The 5,458-nt window shown below is 47.1% G+C and overlaps 2 long non-coding RNA genes across 2 annotated transcripts in view; one reads left to right on the top strand and one right to left on the bottom strand.

Annotated features, from left to right (window-relative positions):
- Window positions 1-1,222, bottom strand: part of LOC108539891 (uncharacterized) — a 16,072-nt gene extending 14,850 nt beyond the window's left edge. The window contains exon 1 of the long non-coding RNA XR_001888515.1: window positions 1,174-1,222. This is a non-coding gene — a long non-coding RNA (uncharacterized LOC108539891). The remainder of the gene's footprint in view (window positions 1-1,173) is intronic.
- A 17-nt stretch (window positions 1,223-1,239) lies between these two features.
- On the top strand, window positions 1,240-4,445 carry LOC108539890 (uncharacterized). Its single transcript, XR_001888514.1, has 3 exons — window positions 1,240-1,521; window positions 1,897-2,096; window positions 4,273-4,445. It is a non-coding gene; the product is annotated as an uncharacterized LOC108539890 (long non-coding RNA).
- Window positions 4,446-5,458: the final 1,013 nt, after the last annotated feature.

Raw genomic sequence — 5,458 nt, forward strand, 5'->3', positions numbered from 1 at the left:
CCGTGTGGTTTTTTTTTTTTTTTTTTTTTTTTTTTGAGACGGAGTCTCGTTCTGTTGCCCAGGCTGGAGTGCAGTGGCGCCAGCTCGGCTCACTGCAACCCCTGCCTCCTGGGTTCAAGCGATTTTCCTGCCTCAGCCTCCTGAGTAGCTGGGATTACAGGCGCGTGCCATGACTCTTGGCTAATTTTTGTATTTTTAGTAGAGACGGGGTTTCACCATGTTGGTCAGTCTGATCTCGAACTCCTGACCTCGTGATCCACCCGCCTCGGCCTACCAAAGTGCTGGGATTACACGCGCCACCGCGCCAGGCCGCTGATGGTATTCTTTCCTGAGGGCAGGTTTTTACGCCAGAAGCCCCGACAATTATACCTGAGCTGGTTCCACCTAACCTCAATCCTCCTTCCCGGCCCCAAGGCGGTGAAAAATCTGGACCCAGGAGACCTTCCTTGTGCTCTGAAGGGAGGCGTTTAAGGGTCCAAGGAAGACATGACCGAAATGTAAAGCACCCAACGGCTTACCCAATAAGGGACCCAGAGTTTCTTATTATCCAACATACCCCCTGAGTCTGGCTTTTAGAAAAATATGCAAAGCGTCCGGGTGCGGGGGCTCACGCCTATAATCCCAGCACTTTGGGAAGCCTAGGCGGGCGCATCACAAGGTTAGGAGTTTGAGACCAGCCTGGTCAACATGGTGAAACCTCGTCTCTACTAAAAATACAAAAATTAGCCGGGCATGGCGGCGCGCACCTGTAGTCCCTCCGGAGGCTGAGGCAGGAGAATCGCTTGAACCTGGGAGGCGGAGGTTGCAGTGAGCCGAGATCGCACCACTGCACTCCAGCCTGGGCGACAGAGCGAGACTCCGTCTCAAAACAAAACAAAACAAAAACGAAAACAAAAAAACAAAATACAAAATTAGCCGCGCATGGTGGCGTGTGCCTGTAGTCCCAGCTGCTTGGGAGGCTGAGGCAGGAGAACTGCTTGAACCCAGGAGGTCGAGGTTGCAGTGAGTGGCGCCATTGAACTCCAGCCTGGGCGACAAGAGCGAAACTCCGTCTTAGGAAAAAGGGAAAAGGAAGGAAGGCAGGAAAGAAGGAAGGAAAAAGAACGAGAAAAATATGCAAAGCAACATAAAAGAGACCTAGAAAGATGGAAACAACTCTTAGAAGACCCTTACTTAACCCGCGTGCATCACGGGCTACAGGTGTCGACCCCTCGGGCTAACCCCCGCAGGCGCCTGCTTACTGGCCTGGCCCTCAGCAGGAAGCCCCGGGGTGAGACAGTTTCGGATTCCGTGACAAACGGCCGGATTAAACGTTTTTCTTCTCCTTTGCTACTGAACCTATGCTGTGATTTAGAACACAAGAAACTCCGAGAGGCTGTAGGGATTGTTTTAGCTGTCTGCCTCCTCCGCCGGCACCGCTGAAGGCAGCCCCTATCGAGGGCGCTAAACCTCGGGGTCCTGGGTTTCTATGACGACAAACAGGCGTTCCAGCAAAGGAGGTAGTGACCGGATGCTGGGCGGGTACGCAATGTGTGGGTAGGATAGCGGGTGTCCCTTTGCAGTCATTTTTAACCAAGAAACAGTGCGAGGCCTGCCCAACTCCCGAGTTTGTGGAACTGGCGCGCGAGAACGCTGCCTGTGTGGAAGGTCGGGGTCCCCAGCCGAGCCGCCTGCAGCGAGTGTCGCCCACCAGGGGTGCCGGCGGTCTGCGGGGTCCTGCCTTGCTCCCTGACCCTGACCTGACGGTTCACTGAGGCCTCTCAGTCGCGACAGATAACCCCAGAACATAGAGGTCGCCCCGAAGAAGGAAAACCATGCTAGATGAATTCTAAACTGCGATCTGAACCTAAGTACTCAATGGGTGTCATCTTTTTTTCTTTTTTCCTCTCCCTGCAGGATTATGTGGCAGCCTGCAAGTCCCAGTGCGGCGCTGATTTGTGTCTAAATTAGCTTTCCGGAGGCCTATTTCAAATTACTAAAGAGATAGGAGGCATTGTTTATTATGTCTCTCCCGAAAACGCCCTCCACCCCGCTAAACTCTGCATCAACGTCTGAGAGCAAAAAGTTAGTGTCTGTAGCCAAGGAAAGGACGAGAGGTAAACTTCGATGATTCTGAAGTCATAAACAGCCATGGCCGTAAGACTGAAATCACCTTCCATTCACTGGTTTTTTAAATCGGATACTCAGAATACCTTGATTGGCTACATTTTTCTAACACGCTTGCTTAAATAAAGCAAGAAGTCATTCCTTTTACAGTATTTTGAGTCAGAGTCCTGTTTCACTACTCCATCTAAATACTGTTTATAACTTTTTTCAAATGTTGATTTATATATGGTTTTCAATTCACCCTATTTTAAATATCAATAGGTTCCTGGTCTTTGGCTTTAAGGAACTTTGAAAAAGTAATAGTGAGGTTAGGCGCGGTAGCTCACACCTGTCATCCCAGCACTTTGGGAGGCCGAGGTGGGCGGATCACTTGAGGTCGGGAGTTTGAGACCAGCCTGGACAATATGATGAAACCCCGTCATTACTAGAAATACCATAATTAGCCGAGCATGGTGGCTCTCACCTGTAGTCCCAGCTTACTCCGGAGGCTGAGGCAGGAGAATCGCTTGAAACCAGGAGGTGAGGTTGCAGTGAGCCATGATGGTGCCATTGCATTCCAGTCCGGGAGACAGAGCAAGACTCCATCTCAAAATAAATAAATAGGCCGGGCGCGGTGGCTCACACCTGTAATCCCATTTGGGAGTCCGAGGCTGGCGGATTACGAGGTCAAGAGTTTGAGACCATGCTGGCCAACATGGTGAAACTCTTGTTTACTAAAAATATAAAAATTAGCTGGGCTTGGTGGTGCGCGCCTGTAGGGCTACTCGGGAGGCTGAGGCAGGAGAGAATCACTTGAACCCGGGAGGCGGAGGTTGCAGTGAGCCGAGATTGCACCACTGCACTCCAGCCTGGAGACAGAAGGAGACTCCGTCTCAAATTACGAGATCAGGAGTTCGAGACCAGCCTGATCAACATGGTGAAACCCTGTCTCTACTAAAAATACAAAAATTAGCCAGGTGTGGTGGTACGCGCCTGTAATCCCAGCTACTTGGGAGGTTGATGCAGGAGAATTGTTTGAACCCTGGAGGCAGAGGTTGCAGTGAGCCAAGATCTTGCCACTGCACTCCAGCCTGGACAACAGAGTTAGACTGAGTCTCAAATAAATAAATAAAACAATAAAAAGCAATAGCAGAGATAAGAGAAACACAATTTAATACAACGTGCCAATTTGTATTAGCTTTTAGTAATTTTTGTAAATTAGAGTAATTCCTTAAGATTTTCATTCATATGCGGATCTGTACTAGAGTCAGCTAGTGTTATCCTTACCCTCTGTTCTGTTAAAGCTTTTCCCATCTCACCTGCCCCTTGTCCTAAAGCCCCAAGCCCCACCCAACTTTTTTTTTTTTTTTTCTGTTTCTTTTGATCTCAAGCTCTTGGGAGATTTGGTAATGTAAACCCTAACAACTTTTGACAGTAATCAAAGCATGATACCTCCTTATAGAAATAAATGTAAACCATACCATGTTAGGGGCATAGATTAAGAATAATAAAAACTCAACTCTACCTGACTTCATAGGAGGGCTTTTCCTATATATAAGCCCAACTACCTGCCTGTATTACTCCCCTGCCCTAGTCAAGCAGGGTAACATTCTTTTTATAGTTCCCATTCCACAGATTTGTCAGCTCAGATTGTTCCACTCTCATTTGCAACAATCCCAGTTCCATTTTTACTTTGAAGCCCAACCCAGACCCTTTCCACTCTATAAATGCCTGGATTTAATGTAATTATTCTCACCTTTGAATTCATGTAAGAAAAAAATTACTAAATAATTTAACAGCTTGCAGGGAGAGATTTGTGATTTTAATATGAAAGGGAAGATAGACATTCATTCCTATCTTCTTAAGGCTCTCCCAGTTATCTGAGCAAGTGAAATGAGTTTAGTTTTCAACTTTGAATTGAGAATCATGCAGGTTCATCTTAGTACCTGAGTTTTTGAAACTGTGTTTGATGTAATGTGAGTAGGGTAGGCAAGATGAGTGTTATTTTCCTTGACTAGATGATGTTCACTGTTTTAAATATTATTTGTTACTATCCTTGTCAAATAGAAGCAATGTTTCTCCCTGTTAGAAACAAATAGATGGGATTGATGAGGCAGTCTGAGAAGCTCCATCTAGCTTAAAAAATATATATATAGTAAGAACTTTTCTTTTCCACTACTTACTTAGGACTTCCTGAGCTAAAGGAGAAAAAAAACATGGTGGATCGTTCAAAATCCCTTCCTACTTCCCTTCTGAATGAGTTCATTCCTAAAGAAGTTCTTCTTTCTCTGACCTATGCGGCCAATGCTGGTCCTTGTCCTGAAAACTTACTGCCTCCTAAGAAAATTAAAACCCCGAAGGTTTGTATGTACATATGTAGAGTAATGGGGAACATTATTTTTTGGGAATCTGATTATTCTTTAAGTATTTATTGTGCACATATTATATATTCCAGATAGCCTTAAAAATTTTAAGATTGATTGATGGAGACAGGGTCTTACTACTGTGGCCCAGGCTGGAGTGTAGTGGCCTGATCATTGCTCACTGCAGCCTTGACTACCCTGGCTCAGGTGATCCTCCCACCTCAGCTTCCTGAGTAGCTGGGACTACAGGTCTGTGCCACTACGCCTGGCTAATTTTTGAATTTTTTGTAGATCCGAAGTTTCGCCATGTTGCCTATACTGGTCTCAAATTCCTGGGCTCAAGCAATCCACCTGCCTTAGCCTCCCAAAGTGCTGGAATTTCAAGAGTGAGTCAACATGACTGGCCTTAAGAACATTTTTTAGGCCGGGCGCGGTGGCTCACGTCTGTAATCCCAGAACTGTGTGAGGCTGAGGTGGGCATATCACGAGGTCAGGAGATCAAGACCATCCTGGCTAACATGGTGAAACCCCGTCTCTATTAAAAATACAAAAAATTAGCCGGGCGAGGTGGCAGGCGCCTGTAGTCCCAGCTACTTGGGAGGCTGAGACAGGAGAATGGTGGGAACCTGGGAGGAAGAGTTTGCAGTGAGCCGAGATCGCACCACTGCACGCCAGCCTGGGTGACAAGAGTGAGACTCGCCCTCAAAAAAAAACAAAAACAAAAGCAAAAACAAAACACAAAAATGAGCTGGGCATGGTGGCACGTGCCTATAGTCCCTGCTACTCGGGAGGCTGAGGCAGGAGAATCCCTTGAACCCAGGAGGCAGAGGTTGCTGTAAGCCGAGGTTGTGTCATTGCCCTCCAGCCTGGACGAGACAGCGAGACTCTGTCTCCAAAAAAAAAAAAAAAAAAAATTTAAAGTAATTTCTTAGATTGAAAACTCCAGTCTTGGCCGGGCGCGGTGGCTCAAGCGTGTAATCCCAGCACTTTGGGAGGCCGAGACGGGCGGA

Source organism: Rhinopithecus bieti, unplaced genomic scaffold (assembly GCF_001698545.2).
Source record: "Rhinopithecus bieti isolate Rb0 unplaced genomic scaffold, ASM169854v2 scaffold_15676, whole genome shotgun sequence".
Lineage (NCBI taxonomy): Eukaryota > Metazoa > Chordata > Mammalia > Primates > Cercopithecidae > Rhinopithecus > Rhinopithecus bieti.